At 33.6% G+C, this 19889-nt stretch overlaps 1 protein-coding gene across 3 annotated transcripts in view; it reads right to left on the bottom strand.

The window, feature by feature from the left end:
* LOC111056323 (ras-related protein Rab-37) overlaps nucleotides 1-19889 on the bottom strand; it is a 104533-nt gene that overhangs the window by 25039 nt on the left and 59605 nt on the right. The window lies entirely within an intron of this gene.

The following is a 19889-nucleotide window of genomic DNA, read 5'->3' as shown; positions in this document are numbered from 1 at the left end:
ACAACTACTGCCAAATCCACCCATCTTGACGTCACCACAGTGACGTCATGCATCGTATAGAAATTATAGAAAACTTTTTTGAGTTTGTTGTGTAAGTGTTTGTGGTGTTTAACTTACATTGTTGTTAAACATAGCTTGTTTTTCATAGCAGATTGTTATTTATTTATGTAATTATTATTTATGAAAATGGTAATCTCCTGCGCAGCATATAATTGCACTGAAATTTTTAGGAAAAAAAGTGGAATATCTTTTCATGCGTAAGTTGAAATCTATACACATAAATAATATTGTAAGTTGTAACTGTAATATTATCCTTGGTTATGATCTAAGTGAACTCATTGCAGCATGACAATAAATTAGTTTTGTAGGCTACCGTACCTTATTATTTTCAAAACACATTATAACTATGAAGCCGATATCACACAACACATTATAACTTAACCGATATCGTTTTTGCCCGTAGCTAGAAATAACCTAAAAACACAATGAAATAGACACAATCTGAAAGTTTTCTATACGATGCGTGACGTCACTGTTGTGACGTCAAGATGGGTGATATGACAGTAGATGTTGGCTTCAAGGCTAGACTTCCCAGCGTGTCTATTCTATAACTGGTCTAAGGGTAAAACGGCCGTTTCCTAGAGTTAGAGTGGGGGGTAACCGAAAATTGGTTTTCACCAAAATTTGGTATTCAGAAGAAGTTTCTAGTTTCACGAAGAAAATATTTGTTAGCCAGGGAAATAAAATCTAAATCAAACATATAAGTAATGATATTTTTTCAATTCAATATCCATGTTACAATCAAGAGTCCTTTAGCTTTTAACACTGAGTGGAAATAATTCCTGAGAGAGAAAAATATAGGGAAAAATTGACAGATAGAAAAAGAAGGTAATAAAAACAAAAGTTTGAAAGACGCTGCCAGCCTTGTAGTTGCGTTGTTTTCAGTTTGTCGTTTTTTCTTTAGCGAAAGGAAACATCCTTTTAACCCTTCATTTGAGAAGAAGCCCTTAGGTAACACTTAACCCTAGAAGGGTGGATCTGATCCAAAGATGCGCCCTTTACTACAATAGGGCCTCCCAAACGCAATTTGCAGCCTACTTGTAAATGTTGAAAGGAAATTCAACACAACGCTGTTTGTCTTCTACTTTGGCCGAACGAATGAGAGCAAAATGGAACGAACAAGAAGAGGGAAATGAAGAATAAGAAGAAGAAGAAGAAGAAGGAGAAGAGAGAGAACAAGTTGTAGTCTCCTTTCATCAAGCCAACACTGTCAATAATTGATTGAGAAGGAGCAAGGAACAAGACATGCCAAACTCTGGCCAACGGTTTCAATGGAGGCATTATTATCTGGCACATGTGTTCAATATAACACAAGGAACACAACACGGATTATTGGATTCAACTGATATGAATATAACACAGCTCAGTTAAAATCAACTGAACACAATCCTGGGTATAAAAACAGTATAAGTTTAATGTGAAGACTACATGTAATCGGATTATCTACAGTATATGTACAGTAAGTGGCTATCAAAGACTATCAAATCTTACTTTCAAATTGGACTCTAATATCGGTAATAAAGACATGTTGAACTGCAATACATGTGTCAGCATGTGAAATAGTTGATCATACATATAGGACTTTATGACATTTGGATCTCTTTGATTCAGGCTAAGAGAATTAATAGTAATAAAAGGGTAAAATGTGAACCAATGCAATTTCAAGATTGTTGAGCGACAAAGACACTGTTCAAACAGTGTTGCCTGTTCGTTGGAAAGAGCGAGAATTTGAGAGGAGTGGGATGGGAAAGGAGACAAAAAGAGAGAAAATGATGGAGAAGGGTGGGAAAAGGGATGGAAAGCTCATCACACATGCAAAGTGCTTCTAATTTTGTCAAGTGGGGTTCTGAATAATTATTGTCAGCCATTGTGGCACAAATGTAGCTCAGTTCATCCAAAGTTAAATTCGGTGCAAGTGCTAACAGGCCTGTTGAATATATCTGTATTACATGGCTGTAGTTAATATTATGTACAGGGCTACAGAGTACCCTATGCCTATGGAGTTCCGTACAAACTTCTACCTCCCTTAAAGTTGAATTCGTATTTGTGGACTGGGTTTTAGAGTGTACCTCTTGTCTTCTTCTACTTTAATACAAAAGGTGGCATAAAAGTGTATGAAGTGAAAGAGAGAGAAAGACATTGATTACGAAAGAGATATCAAATTTAAAATAAGAATTCAAATTGGTTCATTCATAAAATATTACATATTTACAAAATATAAAAGTGTTATGAATTACATGAATAAATTCTCCCTGCCTGGATGATTTGTCCGTGTGCAGGGAGGAGTCGCAAATTATCAGACAGAGGGCAAACACTAGCAATAATAAAATAAATTACAAACTATGAATAATAAATACATTTGAAAGAATAATAAGAGAGTTTATTATAATATCAGACAGAGGGCAAACACTAGCAATAATAAAATAAATTACAAACTATGAATAATAAATACATTTGAAAGAATACATTTTAAAACTAAAGATAGGAGAAAAACAATAAATAAATAAAATAAAAGTGTCAGCTCGACGGTGGTTAAAGGGCTGAGTTGGGAGTAATATAGCTTTATTAGCGTGGTACTGTGTGTAATATTTGAATGGTATTTTGTGTTCAGAACTAGAAATTTTCATCAATATGTAGAATATTCATCTATATGAATATAAAAAATAAGAAAAGAGAAGTTGTCGGAGAAGAGAGATCCAGCCTCACTAGGCTTCAAATGTCCAAAACCCGTAGAGATACGTTTTAGAGAAAAAATTGAGCTACTGTTTTTATTCCAATTATTTCTCCCTCAAATTCAAAAAATAAACCATTTAAAACAAAATCAATTTATCAAGAAGTAGGTCTATAATACATTTTGAGGTGTAGAAGAAGTGTTTTTATCTATTTATTCATTCGTGCAACATGTGCTCAACATTGAAATAGCGTTCTAAATACAGAAGAGGTAGTCAGTCTCTAATGGAAACCACATAATCAGAACCATTGGTTACATACATTGATTGGGAGTGTGGTTTTGGAAGCAATTATCAATTCGCTACATGAAAGGTTTTCCTCAAACTCTCTAGTTAGTTCCTGAACCTTGGTTTGCACTTTGCAGTGGTAATTTGAAATATGGTGCTATATTAGTTATTGAGATGGATATAATTTGGAATAATTATTGATGTTGAAACGTTTGTTCTCGTGTGAAGGTTATTGAAGTATAAGTTGAATATGATTAAGCATCACTCCACATTGTTAGCTATTCTCTATTCTGAATTTAGTTGATTATCTGGAGCAAAGATACTCCAAAAAAGGATCTATTCTAAAGACAAAATAGAAAATTGGAAACTTCCAAATTCTATTAATAAAATATTTCTATGTAGCCTACAGTATGTAGTTTGTAATGTAACAATACAATTTCAATTGAGAAGCCTATTTTATAATTATTTTTACAAGAAAGGACTGACCAGGAAAAAAAACTAAAGAAAATCCTCGTATTATTTCTCTCCCAAGTTTAGATAAAATTCTGAAAGTCCGGAATAGGGTAATGGTTTCACATTTATGAATTGTATTTAATGGTGGCTCTATACAAATAGATGACCGTGTACATTACCGGTACCTACCACATAAAATACGAAGGGAATAACAATGAAAGTCACATTTTGAAAAACCCAAATTAGGCATACAGTTCAATTCTGTTCGACATATTCAAATCAATAATTAAAATTCTATCCAATTCAATTGTTCCATAAAGACTTGATTCAACAATCTGTTTTCGGTTCAATATGAGTTACTATTGGAACTTTTTCAAACTTACTACAAAAACTGATGAGCGGAGATCAACTACTTATTCATAGCAGCTAACTAATGACTTCACCTATATTGAGAAAGAACGTAAGATTGATCACAAATAATTTTGTATTTTTAAGTGACAAAAAATCCAAATAACGCTTGATTCGCAGTTTTTCAGATTCTTTACGTTTTTTTTTTTTGACAAAACTGGTAACTTAAACCTCATTTTTTCAGAACCCGTAATGCTAGAATAATATTTTTATTTTTTCAAGACCATCCAAACCCATGATTGAAATTCAAGTAACTGTGACACCATAAATTTGGTAGGCAGGAGTGATGTGTTACTTCACCTGCATAATAATTGACTTTGGAAGTGATGAGTCATGGCCATGATGTTGATACCGGAGGATGATTGAAGGCTTTCCACTAATCTGTCATGGGGAACACGAGTAAGCTCTAGCTCAGGCCCCCCCCCCCCCGGGTATTACCGTCATAACGAAGATCGACTCATTGCAAACACAATTACACCTACATTCATGAACGTTTTCCATATTAGCCTACTCTCTAATATTATTCCTATGTTTTTTCATCAAAGATGTAACATTTCAATCTTATCCAAAATTATTGGTCTAATTGCTTTAAAAACATCATTTGAACTCATCAATAATTTCTCTTGTATAGGTACTCGTATATGAAGGTAAGGCTGGTCACACACCGATTAGTAGAGACAAGACTAGTCACATTTAGTCACAATACTTCACATTGCTGCTTATGACGCAACACACACTGATTAGTCATTGCAATTAGACATAACTCCATAAGCAACTATGTGAAGTAGTGTGACTAAACGTGACTAGTCTTGTCTTGACTAATCGGTGTATGACCAGCCTAATATGTAATACATTATGAGAGGTTGGCTTATCTGTAGAAGAATAGGAATTTTCAGTCTCGAGTATAGAATGGATAATTTTAAAAATGCAATTCTCTTTTTACTTTCTTTGCCCTTACCATAGGTAAGGAAAGTATTGCTTTCCAAAAAAAATAAGGTACCCCAATTTCAAGTTTTCTATAAGTTTCAAGGTCCCCTGAGTCCAAAACATGATTTTTTTGTATAGTACCTAGTAGAAATGAAGGCGATATTATGGTAGATCTTGTGAAGAATAAAATTACTTTGCTTCTATCACAGCAACGTATTTATTGAGAATGCAAGAACTAGTTCCGGATGTTACACCATTTGTATTTATTTTATGTAAATTTCATTGTATTTTAAATGAATAAATAAAGTTGATTTGATTTGAAACTAAAATCTTAAACATGGAACCGCAGAATATGAACTGTAAATGGGGCAGTTGGCTGGTTGGCTCAATTGGTTGTTGACTGAGCTATCAACTCAGCTGTTATTGGCCAAGACAAATATGCCTATGGGCGGAGCATTCTCAAATATGCATGATCTTACAAAGACAGTGGAAGAGAATTGTTCTACTGGAAAGTTAGCAAGACTCAATAGTTGAAAGTGTTCAGTTACAGAGTTTTGAAAATGTTAAATGATATGTATTTTCTCTATAATCGTTTATACATGATGAAGAATGAATGAAAGATAATATAATTCAATCTAGTTTATGTTGAATTGAGTTGTACGTTTGAATGTTTCATGGCAATTATTACAATTAATGAATTCGTTTTCTCCACATTATTTTTTATCATGGAAGCAATCAAGAAGTTTCCCTTATTGAGTTACTCTACTCAAAAAAAAGAATGTAGATAGAATTTGAAATTGATATCTCAAATAATGATCCTCAAAATTCCGAATTGGAATAGGTGACAACAGACAATTCAATTTACGTCTTTGTGAGGATAATTTTCATATACAGTATCATCTTTTTCAGAGTTCTCGACAATTCAAAATTCAATTTAGTAGTATACAATATTGTTAATATTGCTTTTTGCCTAAATTAATTTTGTGAGTGCAGTATAGGCTACTACAAGCCAAATGCTACTATTAGCCAATAGCCGTAGCATTAATGTGATGAAAATTCATTTCAGCTGGAAAACTGGAAATTTCAAATCATGATAATGGAAAATGGACAAATTAAAACTGAAAAGAATTTTTACAGTTTGGGAATGATTATTCTTTATTTGTTCAAGTACTTCAATTAATTGAATTGATTCACTATTCACAAATGAATTAATGTACGATCATCCTTCTCCACTTCTAATTATTCTTCTGTTACATTTGAAAAACCATGATAATGTGTAGTCCTAATTAAAGTAATGAAACACAGTGTATTTACAAGTATACATGTGATTATATTTAGAGTGAAATAACATTAGATTGATTTTCTCCTGAGGGCAATGCCTGAGGGCAATAAAAATCTAGGCTTAATATTTTCAAGGGAGAGAAAAGAGGGAGAGACTTTCATTTTTTTATGGGTTACGAACTGCAACGGAAATTGACTTTTGTTCACGTTTCTAACCAAGCAATCATTGAATAAATTATATAATACTTCAGAAGAAAATCCAAGCAATAGCCATCAAATCCTCTGAACATACAGCAAATATCCGTCGAAACAAAGAAGTGTGTGAAGTCTTCAAATTATAATTATAAATAATTGAAAGAAATAGAATGTTGAGCTTAATAGAATTTATTTGGATTTTTGTGCAATGGCCATTCTACTAACATTTGGTTTGTGCAATATTTTCCGCCCCTTCCGATACCCAAGTACTATTTTCCTTCCATAGTTCCCAAAATTGAAGCCTTAATGATCGATTCTAAAAATACATTGGAACCGTTAATTTTGTTCATTCTCTTAAAAATGCAGAACTATGAGGAAATAATTAGTTACAAACTACTGCTGAACAGTTTCAGAAAGAAACAGTTGTAGACTGCAACAATTAACAACAGATCACAGAATACAAATAGAACAATATTATAGAATTTTCCTCTGCAACAGATGTAGTAAAAGTTACAATACGAACAAATGGAACCAGGACTGATGAAAATCGGGGAAACCAACTCTAAAATATATTTCCCGGACAGGAGAGAGAGAGAGAGGAAAAGCCGTTAGTAATGCATGGAAACTCGTTTAAATAAATGTATGCAAGTACTGCTTTGACCGGCCCTTATTGCAGCCCCCATTTGCATTGGAGACGTCTCTCAAAAAGGAAATTAAAAAAAACTCACATACAAAAAAGGGTCAATACAGAAAAACAAGCTCTTTGTTGCAGCTACTATCCCACACACCTGGAGCTTTGCATTTGAAATTGGGTGCTTTTCAATAGTCAGTTGTTTTCGTAATACGTGAATCCACTCAAAGCCTGGGAAGAGTCCTGTGAAATCACTGTTGTTAAATTACGCGGATTTGTTTTCTGTATTGTTTGATGCTTTGAAATGAGTACTGGAGCCGTGAAAATAGGATTTGAGTCAGAATAACACTGTTAGGCTCCAGCGGTGTTGGGATTTCAAAAAATCGTGGAGATTTTTGTTGAAAGCTGTATATACAAACATTCGATGAAACGTTGTGAAGTACAGTATTTGTTTTACATTATTCATTCTATATTTTCTGTTGTACTCGAATCGTTATTCTGTATTCGTTGTAGAATTTACTGATTTGCTGATTAGAACATTTGTATTTGCTGAAGACATTTCGATATCACCGTTATTCATCTAGTTAGTATAAGTAGTAAGTTACCAAATGTTCCGTCACAATAACAATTTGTGACAAATTGAGCTAGTATCTTTTTCAATCATTATATTATATTGTCTATAAAGAACCGAATGAATAAATGCATTAATCATGTTCTATTTATGTGGTCGAATGTTTATATACATGATGTTTCTTACCAACATTTCCAACACAATCTTTAAATTTCAGTAAACTATTTATTTACTATTTCTTTGTAATCTCAACTGTTAAAAAGAGAACAAAATTTAAATCTGCATGTTTAAATGATCAAAACTATCTTGGGGAAGAATTTATAGAATTCACGGTTTTAAAGCAATTTTGAATACTGATCATCAGCTATTTGATAAATTTCATCTCCAAAACCACGCCCATTGAAGAATATGAAAAAGAATTCATCAAGGGAATGGCAGTTCAACGATTTTGTAGAATGTAACCTAATTTCTAATGAATCTGACGTGATTGGAATAGTAACAATAACGAATCTAGAGTTTCAAATTAGTCACGTAATTTCGAATCATTATTCCCTAACAGTCGACTCCAATTGTGAAGCAAGGGCTCAAAAATTAGATTGGGAATACAATTTTGGAATGACGAGCCAGTTTTCTCGTTTCAAACACTCGCCAAAGAATATTGCGATGATATTAGAATGTACAGAGAGAGACGATATCAGAAACTGATAATATGTCAGAAACTGAATGGAATGCTTCAACAAACAAGTCAAATGATTTGTCAAATAAATAAAATACTTCGTCAAACGATTCAGATACTCTGATAATATAAATGAAACAGAGAGATTCTGATAAATGAAGAGATTCTAATTTTAGAGATTCTATTTGCTTGTATTCGAAAACTGGAATCCGAAAATCAACAGAATGATTTTCTACTGTCGAAATTTTTGAAGCAGAATGTGTCTGTTATTACAGCTAATTATTTTTTAAAAAGATCATCACAAAGTGAACGAACATAATTAATTTACGGCAGCTAATTGCAAAATACACGTACCCGTTCACAAAACACTGGAATGTTTTTCCAGTATTCTTTTTTCTAAAAATTGATTCTTCACGCATAATCTCCATCAACATTCAATTGTCATATATATTGATGAATAACATATTTTACTTATTAATAACATATACTAGCTTCCAAAGTTTAAATCGTTTCCCATTAGGTGCTTTTAGATTCCTTCCAGTTTATATAATTCTTCCAACCTCTGAATCCCTTTCCTTCCCAATTTTCTGTACAAAATCAAGAATGTCTTTGTTCAAACATTTTGTAAGTATCATTGTAAATTAAAAATAGAAACTGTGATGTAAGTATGTCGAATTGTACATTAAACTTATAATAATACATACTCATTTCCACCTCACCAAGTATAATATTGTTCATTTTTGATGTAACATGTTGAACCTCTTTAAATTGGAACCTTACAATATTATTCTAATTTTACGACCTATTTATGTCTTTGCCTTCTTCCTTTTCTTATCTTTCCTCAACTTCACTCAACCCTTTATTTTCATCTCTCATTTCTCTGCAAAATTATAATATTGTCTCTACGTCAGTAGGTGGATACTCCTATTCAAATACATATTTCATTACAATTTTCACTCTCTCTGAATTTCTTTTGTTATAAAGATGATTGTGCAGACTTTTCATCATTCCTCTTCTTCACTCCACCTCTTTTTATCTTCCTTTTATTTCTCCATTATCTCCCAGCTTTTGTTCTGTCTTCTCGCTCTCCTTCTACTTTCTTTCTCTCTCACCTCCCTTACTCTTATAATAACTTTATTCTCTTCACTCCTCAAATTATTACTCCCACTGTTTGGCTAATCCAATTACGCCACAGTATTATATCATAGCTTACCAGAGGTGGAAAATTCAATAACTAAACTTCATCAAGATGACAAAAGTGGCAGGTCACAATGGGAAGGTTATGCAACATAAATTATTCAACAAGATTCATTAACGATCAACATTGCAATTTAGACCACTCAACCCTCCGCAAATGCAATTCATCCCGATTAAAAATTCATCTTGGTTAAAAATGTATTTCACTCGTCAGCTCTTAACCCGGATATGACAGTCACTCTTTCGGTTGTTACAGCCACTTATCAATGGTTGACGAAAAAGTTTGACATTTAGTTTTTGGATATTACTCATCAATGAATAATGAGAAAGTATTTGCAGAAAATGAATAGCCCTTAATTTCATAATGATTGAGGTAGGTCGTCAATATTAATCAATGGGAGAGTGTCACCTGCAGGTGATGCATTCAATATTGATTGATAAACTCGATAGAACTTTGTTCATTCAAAATTCAGGAACTAGGTCATTAGATCAAACTGCTGTGAAACGGTGAATGGATTTTGTGGCGCCCTTCAATCATCAGCGACTGCTAGTGGTAGCATGAGTAGTAGCCACTCTATAATTTATTATTTATCGTCTGTGACAACGCTATTAGGGAGGAAGTGTTCGGTGGGTTTCATTAATATTGCAAAAGATATAAATTGTGCATAAAGGTGCCGTTATAATATTTATTGATAGAAGTCGGGCCTTGAAATTATATACTTGACAGATATGAAATTTATCATGAACCTTCAATTCATTTTTATAAGGCTACTTGATAGTTTTTTCATATAATTTTTAGTGCCCCTCATGTTTTTCTCGAAGACAAAAAATAGTTACACTTTTAGAAGAATGGGAGGTATATTTTCATTAAGTAAAACCATAGAGAAACAATAGCTTACTCTATTGTTTCTCTATGGTTTTACCTAATGAATAGCTCACGCTATTGTTTCTCTATGGTAAAACCATAGAGAAACAATAGCATAAGTAGATATCCCATGGTATAGGGTGTTTATGTCGTAACTTTTACTGTTATCTCAAGCCGATAGTCCACGTAGTTCTTTCCCATAAAGCTATGTGACGCTGGCAGTCTCTCATATTGTGCCGTTCATACAATCTCACCCGGCCAAAACAGTAAAAATATACAATAATCGATAGTAATCGGCTTGAGATAACAGTAAAAGTTGCGACATAAATCGACAGTAATCGGCTTGAGATAACAGTAAAAGTTGCGACATAAACGCCCTATATCATGGGATATCTACTTACGCTATTATTTCTCTATGGTAAAACCCAGTCAATCAACATCAATATAAATTTAAGTTTGTAGAGTGAATATTGATGTTGTGTAACTTCTCCATATTTGAAGAGACTTGAAATGTTGTCAAAAAATTCACTTTATTTTAATAAAATTTATTATTTCCCAGGAGCGAAAGTGGATTTTCGACAAAATTTCAAGTCTCCTCAATTATAATAATTGAGGAAGTTTACAGTCAAATTATAGCTTTACAGTTATTAAGATAATTGTATTATAGTCATAAGTAAAGATTTGCTACTTTTCTGGCAATATTTACTCAGTGACTAAGTCAAGTTCATAATGATAGCCCATTAGGTACTCACCTGGGATGGGGAATGATAGTGAACAGAATATTATTTCAGACTCTCAGAGTCGGTAGAGTCTCAGAGTCAGACTCAGAGTCATCTGCACTTCAACAATTTCAATTCATAGAATAAGGACTCACTACTAATAACAAAGTACAAAATAATTCAATAGAAATATTCAAGAGAAAAGTAAACAAATAATTAGGGTCAAGACGTCCACCATGTACTTGTCTCTCGATTAAGAATTGGTGGCAATTATTCTCACGACACAATTGCCAGTTTTCCTGTGAAAATATTCACTAAAGAGAATTGCTATTATTCCAGTATAATAAAAAAAAGTCATTAATTTCTCATGAATTTGTAATCGATGACAAAACTGAGTGCAATCTCAAAGTAGCAAAATGAGACTCAATAAGTATTTCTACGTTAACAGTATATTAAAGATTCCGGTTGAAGTAAACTGTTCCCTAGAAATCTGAACAACAATTTGAGCTCATCAAAGAACACGAACATCGACTTCGATTTTCTTCCTGTTGAATCCTTTGTGGTCCAAAGTGGAACAAGTAACAGTGGGGGATTTCTCGAAATGTCTCTGTTTATTTGAGTGCAGACTGGAAGCAGAAGTCATACTGTGTTTTGGCCTGAATGACTTTCGTCGCTTGAAAGGCGTTTTGAGAGCTAACAGCATGGAATTGTCTGAGCTGTTCACTGAATGCAATTTCACTTGAAGTGTGCGATGCAATTCCATCATCATGATAAGTGCATTATTGTACTATGAAAAAATTGGACTTGGATGTTATCCAGACACGTGGAGCTGTAAGATGCATTTTTCACAGTACTTCAGTACTTGACTTGAATACGAACTGTTATTGTTTCATACGTGGTTATAGCATATTCTGTGAAAAATAATTCTGAAATTTAATCTTCCCTTTGGAAATATGGTACTGTTTATAAAATCTGGTAGAAGAGTAGTTTAGGGCTGACTCTGTAGCTTTCTCCCAGTCATAGCTATATGATTTGTAATTATAGTCTATTAATAAATGAATAAATAAATGTTTTTCCATGATATCAATTCACAGTTCAGTAGTCAGTATATACTTTCTGTACAGTCACTTGTATTTAAATAATTTCATCACCCATTGCACAAAAGCCCGTTAAATATTGAGGTTTTTTTTAAAAGATTTTACTGATTGGATCTCGTGGCATTTAATCTTGATTAAAATTTAACGGGCCTTTGTGCAACTTGTTCTGAGTCTTTCTGATAGAGTATATGAATTCAGAGTTCATTGAACATACATGTATGACAAAACACAAGAAAAATTATTAAACGTACCCTTTATTTTATTGTAAAAACCAGTAGTTTCAACTTTTCAAGTGTAAATAAACAACTTTGAATTAATGCTAGTCTATGTTCGTATGATAACACATGAAAATAGCTCTTGAAGAGTTGAAAAAAGTAGTGTAGCAATAAAATAATTTGTACTATTGATAATGTTTCAATAATCAGTAGCCCCAACAAGAAGAGTAAATGTTATTTAAGACAAAATTAACTACAGTGATATTCACGATAAATTGTCAATATTCCTTACAAATAGGAACACAACACAACAAATCTTGTCATTTTCAAGTGAATCTCACGAAAGTGAGGTCTATCATGAGTTATCAAAATTTACAACAAAATTACTCCATTACTGAAGTCTAGAACAGAAGACCTTGAAAGAGCTAATTTGAGAGTCATTGAAGGGGCATTCAATCCCGTTAAACGAGCTCGATTCGGGAGTTTGACTCCAGGTAAACCCCCCTTTCTGCCCCGTTCCGAGCATCCCCCCCACCAATTTAATTAAGCTGATGGAAAGGTACAACAAGATGGTTGCCCCGGTGTATAGTGAAATTCACCTTAATCTGTCAGCATTGTTTGGATGGTGAGGATTGAAGTTGGGTATGAGGAATGATGACAGTCTAGTCCTCTGGTCTTCATCGTTATTATCTTACAACCGGGACAGCAACATTTGTCCCTAAAATAAAACGGGGACCCATCGCTGAATTCGAACCTTATTACAAGATTGGTACCCTGCCTGAACTAGAAGAGAAGAGGAGGAGAAGGTAGTGGAGGAGGTGGTGGAGGAGGAGTGAGGAGGTGTTGGAGGAAGGGGTGGAGGAGGAACAGGAGGAGGAGAAGGAGTAGGAGTAGCAAAAGGAGCAGAATGAGGAGGAAGAAAGGAATGTGGAGGAACAGAAGGGATAGAATGAAGATGAAGCAAAAGAAGACGAATAAAAAAAACAAGGAGAGAGTTGGGGAATGAGGAGGAGGAGAAGGAGGAAAAGGAGATGCTGAGGAAGAGAGGAGACGATTTTTTGAAGATAAAACTCAAGAGATAAACTGAGTTCATGAGGACGATCTCTCACCATGTATCAGGTTATACTGCTACTCTATTTCCTCCACCCTTTCCTAATCTATCATCTTTTTAATACTTTCATCTATTTTTACTTGATTTTAAAGTTTCATCTCTCTAATGTTGTACTATTTTTCTCTATTCTTTCGGATTATAATTATTAACTTCTCCTTCCACCTTACATACTGTTTCTTCCTTCCATTCTATCTTCATCAGATTATTCTTGTCCTAACCACTATAATACTCTATCCCATATTCTTCTCTATATTTCATCATTCCCCATATTTTACTCAGTTTCCAATCTTCGAGCGATTTCCTCTTCTACTAATTTCCTTTCACTTTTCAACAGTTTCCATTCCTGTTTAAATTTTCTTTTCACTTCTTTCCTTCCCTATATTGTCATATCATATACATATATTCAAATTTATTTATAAATTTGAGTGGTTTTATTCTATATTTTGTGAATTAAAAGTTTGTTTCATGTTTTTACGAAAGTTTTACCATCAATTCATCCAAATTTGAAATTGTTTGTTTTATTCTAATTTACATTTTCAGATTGTGATTATGTGTAGAAATTTAAATGGGCACAATCCATGTATAATACTTGGACAATTTGAGCAAGTTTTGAGAAATAGCCTGTTTTTTTCTTCTTTTTCGATCATTGTATTGTTTGTGCTAACCATATCTAGCGTTCCTCTCTCTGAAAAATGAAGGACTATGAAAAGTTATTTATTTATTATATTTTATTATTATCTATTTTTCATGCATTTCCTGTATTTCTATTGCAATCAATAAATACGTTATTATTATTATTATATAGTGTTCCTCTCTCACTTTGCTTTCCATACTCTTCTACTATCCTTTTCATTGCTTTCCGTACTCTTTTCCCTCCTTATTCTTTAACTCAACTTCTCTCTCTCTTCTCCTCCCTCCCTGTCAACTTCTAATTTCAATCAAGGTAGCTCCCACAGGTCATAGCAGTAATACCGTATTTTGACATCGCCAATTATATTAAGGCTGGAGTCGCCTACGGACAGACTGCTGCACCTGCAATGTTCTATTGACTTACCCAGCCAAAAGCAAATAGATAGTGAGTTTCACTATATACTGTCAGCATTGGTTGAATGGATGGCATCTATGTTATTAATGAGTGATATTGACAGTTTAACGTGAATCTCTCAATAACCGAGTTATGAACTTTAATCCGGGGTATCATGAACTGACGAATAATATTATTGGAGATGACTTTCTGCTCAAACCGCCGGTCTCTCCCTACTAAGCTGGTTTCAAGCTTGAAAGATTTACCTGCAACTTTCATCTTGCAATATTCCATCTCAACGCGGATTTAATGTTGAGTTGAGATTTAGTCACCTTCTTTATTTCTTTTTTTATTAGGTTAGCACAAACAATACAATAATCGGAAAAGAGAAAACAGGCTATTGCCAAAAACTCCTTCAATTTCCTAATTTAGTTTCAAATTTCTATAGTTTTTTAAATTTTTAGCCCTTCAATAGAAAAGTTCTGACGTAATCACAACATTAATACCTCAGATAACATTCGTTATTGACCCCGATACTTATCTATTGATTTAATTGATAATATTCATGCAAGGTCTTGGAAACTCTATTGAATTCTCAATGTAGACATTTGAAAATACATTCTAGATCAATACATTACTCATGTTGGAGAAAAGTGTAGGAAAATTGAGGTATGGTTTAATTGTTGAATGGGGCACAGATCTGTTTAATTAGTCTACGATGGGACTCAAAGATTTGAGATTTGAGCGATGCAAGAAGGAAGCGATATTCTCTGATGTTTGAGTTATCAAATCACACATAAATTTCTTAAATTTTCAATTCCAACATCAAACTCTCCTTCTCAATCGAATACTAATATTAGTTTGATTTTTCATAGTAATCCATTGTTCCTACTGCAAACATCGAAAGTATAGGGTTGATTCAAATAATTCTGAGTACAAAAAAGGTCAGCAGGCATGAAACATTGAAGTCTTCTTAATCACCTGAAAATTTATTGTAACTTATATATTCAGTCTGATAGATCTAATTAGACTTCATGGATGGTGATAAGTTTTGTCGACGAGAAACAGATATTTTCAGAAAAAAGATGTACATGATATCATTGCCAATAATGTTACGGTACATTATGGAATATTTGTGAGGGAGAAAATGTGTCATGTAGGCTATCATATTGCCCGGGAAACTGTTAATTCACATTAAAAACTCCAGCCTGCTTTGATATTGTTGTCAATGTGACATCACTGTGAATGTTCTTTGTGTTGTTAGCTCTCATAATTTCAAATTCATTTTCGGAGACCAAACTCAATAGTGGAATCAACGTTATGGTGGTAGTGGAGAAACGTAGGAGAACAGCGTTGCCGATTCTCTTCCTTACCACTGCTTTCTATAGAATATAGCTTATACCGCGGTATATCTGATGAAATATTAACTGTTTATTCTTTACGCGTTAGAAATGATCAATTATATTTCATTCATCATGAAAATATTTTTACAATGATTTATTAATGAATTTTCATAATTGTGATAACATATTTTGTTAATTAAATATTTTTCTACATCATGGACCTACCCTTGGGCAGAATACTGATGATGATGATAATGGAAAAAGATGTGGAAACGTTTCGAAGGTAGAAAAAGATAGCATTGTCAGCTTTGTAGAATGGTAGTCAAGGATGCAAACACGTTAATCAAATGCTGCCATTATAACCCCACTATAGTTGAAATATGACTCTATAGTTACCATGTTCATTCTTTATAACATTTTCATCAGTGTAAATGATACAACCAGGGAATGGATAATTGCTTAGTGATCACAGTGAAAAGTAGTTTCACTATAATTCTATTTTCAATTGTCCATATAACGTCCATATAACTGTCCATATAATTACTGTCTATATACCGTCCATATAATTGTCCAACGTCCATTTAACGTTGAATAACGTTTATATGGAATATCATTATTGTATTGAGAAGAGCTGAGTTCAAAATGAATGGGAAGAGTTGAAATTATTGGCCTTGAAGTTGAAAGTTATTGGGAAGTGTATCAAGAAACGAATTTCCGAACGTGATTGTGAGATAATACTGTTGATAAATTGATTAAGCACACCTGCTCATATCAGCAACTACAACTGTTCAAACATCTGAGCCACGGAGTAAAGAACACTGTTATTGTTATGTATTCTGTGCCTGAACTGACTTACTATGGTTACAATCAAGCGATTGTATGTGTTACAACAATCTATAGTTGTAGAGAGCATAATAATTGTTCTAGCTACCAGGCACGGAATTCTTGAAAAATACAAGACATGGAAAATCTCATTGATAATTATTGAGAATTTGAATAGTTTGTTTATCTACCAACAAACTGTTGGTAAATACTTGTATTTTTGGAAATATATGCCATCGATAAATGGGAAATTTCTCATTTCTAGGAATACTCATAGATATGTAGACTACTACTTTATTCTAAGTCACAGGAGTTTCAAACAGTCTCTAGTTTCAAAAACACAAATCACATCATATTCCACTATAAGACATATTTCATCTCACATAGATGAGAACCTCGTTATAATGAATACTCGTGAACATACAAGTACTATTACAAGAGAGACTCGTAAAAATGAAGTCATGTCAGAAAACTCGACCGCCAACTTGAATATTGTCCATTGTAGCTCGTTCAGCAAGTATACGGGAAAATAAAATTCATTTCGAGCAAGAATATCTCTAGAAAATCCAAATATCACCTCAGGCTTCCTGCAATATTTTTCAACAAGGTTAATAAAAACCAACCCACATTGTTCTCTGCGATACATTTTTCGCAATAATTTGTGTTCAGTACGCTAGAGTAACTGGATCAATAACATGTGAGTTTGCTATTACTAATAACCACTGAGTTTCCCCAATTGAAATTGAAATAAGATTTCAAATTCATCCCCGTACATGAAAAACATCACTGGAGTACCGAGTACTAGAGTACTGGAGTACTAAATGATATTCATGAAATTTAATTTTTTGAAATATATTTGAAAACGACTGAAAATCGTCACAACCACTTTTTTATTGAAACTATTTTGAGAAACTTTATAAAACACCCAAGAGATTGATAAGTGACAACTCCTAAGTAGATTTAGTAAAGAATGATTGAATGGTGAAGCAACTAAAAGTGGATCCTCAAAAATGTTAAATGAATGAGTGATTGTGAAGATCAGAAATCGTATAACGGACATTTACCAATATATAACTCCCAGTATAACCACAGAGTAGAGAGACCGTTTTATATACGTTGATTATTTGTCTCTGCTACAATTTTGAAATCTAATCCACAGATAAGAAAGTAGTTTAGAACAAATACTTCAAACCAATGCAGAAAGAAGATGTTCAATTATTATCTGTCAATGGAAATATAAGCTCAATACTGGTAAGTAAGTTTGAAGGAATATTACAAATATAAACAAACACATCAAATTCAGAATAATGAGTAGAAGGTAGAATAATTTATTTGATCAATGAAAATCATAGTCATGAATTCGTCTTTGTAGAAGAAAAGCTCTCTCTCTACAGTCCTCAATTATTTCGAAGATCGTTTGCACAGCGAATTTTGAATGTAAGTGGTTGAGATATTCGCGACATGCGAGATTTTCAAGAGGGTCGAGTCAACCTTTGTCTGCTCTCCACTTCAGAAATAAAGAGCTCCTCAACGAAATAAGACCTGACTTTCTATTCTCGTTTTGCTACATTCTCCGTTTATTCATATTCTTCTTTGATCTTGATTCATGACTCTTCAGTTTTCTCTGACATCTCATTCCTATTTTGGTTTTCTCCATGTCTTTCCATAGCTTTATTATTCGGGTATTATTTTCGTGCATTATTTTTATTATTCATTCGGTGGTCTTTTCTTTGGTTCTATTCGTTCGTTTTATTATTCTCGTCGTGTTACATTTTCCATGCATTCGTTCTTTGAACGTTCATCATTTCATGTCGATCCACAGTTTAAAGTCGAGATGAAAATAAGGGCGAGGAGAAGAGGGAAGAAGAAAAAGGGGCAAATGGGGAGAAAAATTATCCCTTCATTCTTCTTTTAGTTCACTCCGTCTATTCTCATTGTATCTTCCTTATTTGATCTTTTTGTATCAATATTACTTTTCTTAGTAAGGCAAAGAGAAGAAGAGGAAAATAAATATTGATAAGAGAGAAGGAAGACGAATAATGATCTCTTTATCTTTCCAGCATGTGCTATATCAATCCATGCATATTGGGGCGTTTAGTAGACTTGAAAATAACGAAACAAAGTAGAAAGGGTCAAGAGGGATGATGAAGAGAGAGTGGGGAAATAATGTGGGATAGTGAAACATTTGAGATGTTTTCATACTTTATAGAGGCACATCTCTACTGTTGCAATACATCAGTTCTGATGTTTTTTTTTCATAATTCTTATTTCCCAATTTTATAGTCAATCGGACTCACAACCTTATAAATTCACAACCTTCCCAAACATATCCTACTCTCCACAATAAACACTTTTCAAATTCATCGGGAAACTCGATGACAAACCAGGGAAGGAAAGTTCAAAGATAGAAGAATCTTCTACACCGTAGTGAAATTCAGTCTAAACTGCCAGCATTGATTCAATGGGAAGCATTGATGTTATTCTCAAGAAGTGCTGACAATATGAAGAGAATCTCACTATAGACACACCTTTCTCTCCCAATGAACTATATACCTATAGTTTATGTAGTATATAAAGATCATATACTCCAATTTTCTCAAGAAAGCACATAGGCTACTCATTTCTTGAGAAGGTCAATAGCTTCGAATCAATTCACAACCCTCAGGGTCTCTGTCTCTCGCATCTCAAATTAGCATTTATTCGTTTTTGACACGGAATTGTGACGTCATCCAATTCACGTCAGTTGGCAGTAAGGATAGGAGCTCAATTGGTATGCTATATTATATGAAATCCAGTGTATATAGGTATCAGTCAAGGTGTTGTACCGAAGACGCGATTCACTGACTGATGCTATTCTTGAATCACAGATCAAATTCTTGGATTATTCGTTTCTGACACGATAGTGTGACGTCATTCACTTCACTTTAGATGGCATTAAGGCCATCGATATTCTATAGTATATGTCATAAGGGGGGTATGTGGTGCCATTTTTGGGGTATATAGTGGCATATTTGGGGTTTATTAGTACATGGAAGTATAGATCTGAGACGGAATTGAGACGTACCCATTTTACGTTAGATGGCCGTATGGCCAGTATCCCATGTATATAATGTCTAGTATATATTATATATAGAAAATCTGGGGTATATAGGTGTAATATGGTTTCACACGGGACAAGTGACTGACTGACTGAGTCTATTCTTGGATCGCAGGGTTGGTATCGATCAGAGCAGGATGCTCTGAGTCCATGGGGTGGCCGACAAATGTCATACTGTTGCACTGACATTTACTGTCACAGCTCAAAATAGTACTAATAATTAAAATCGCCAGATGATAA

The sequence above is a fragment of the Nilaparvata lugens genome, chromosome 10, assembly GCF_014356525.2.
Source record: "Nilaparvata lugens isolate BPH chromosome 10, ASM1435652v1, whole genome shotgun sequence".
In the NCBI taxonomy this organism is placed as follows: domain Eukaryota; kingdom Metazoa; phylum Arthropoda; class Insecta; order Hemiptera; family Delphacidae; genus Nilaparvata; species Nilaparvata lugens.
Note: the sequence above shows the minus strand (reverse complement) of the source record. Positions and strands in the feature narration are given on the sequence as shown.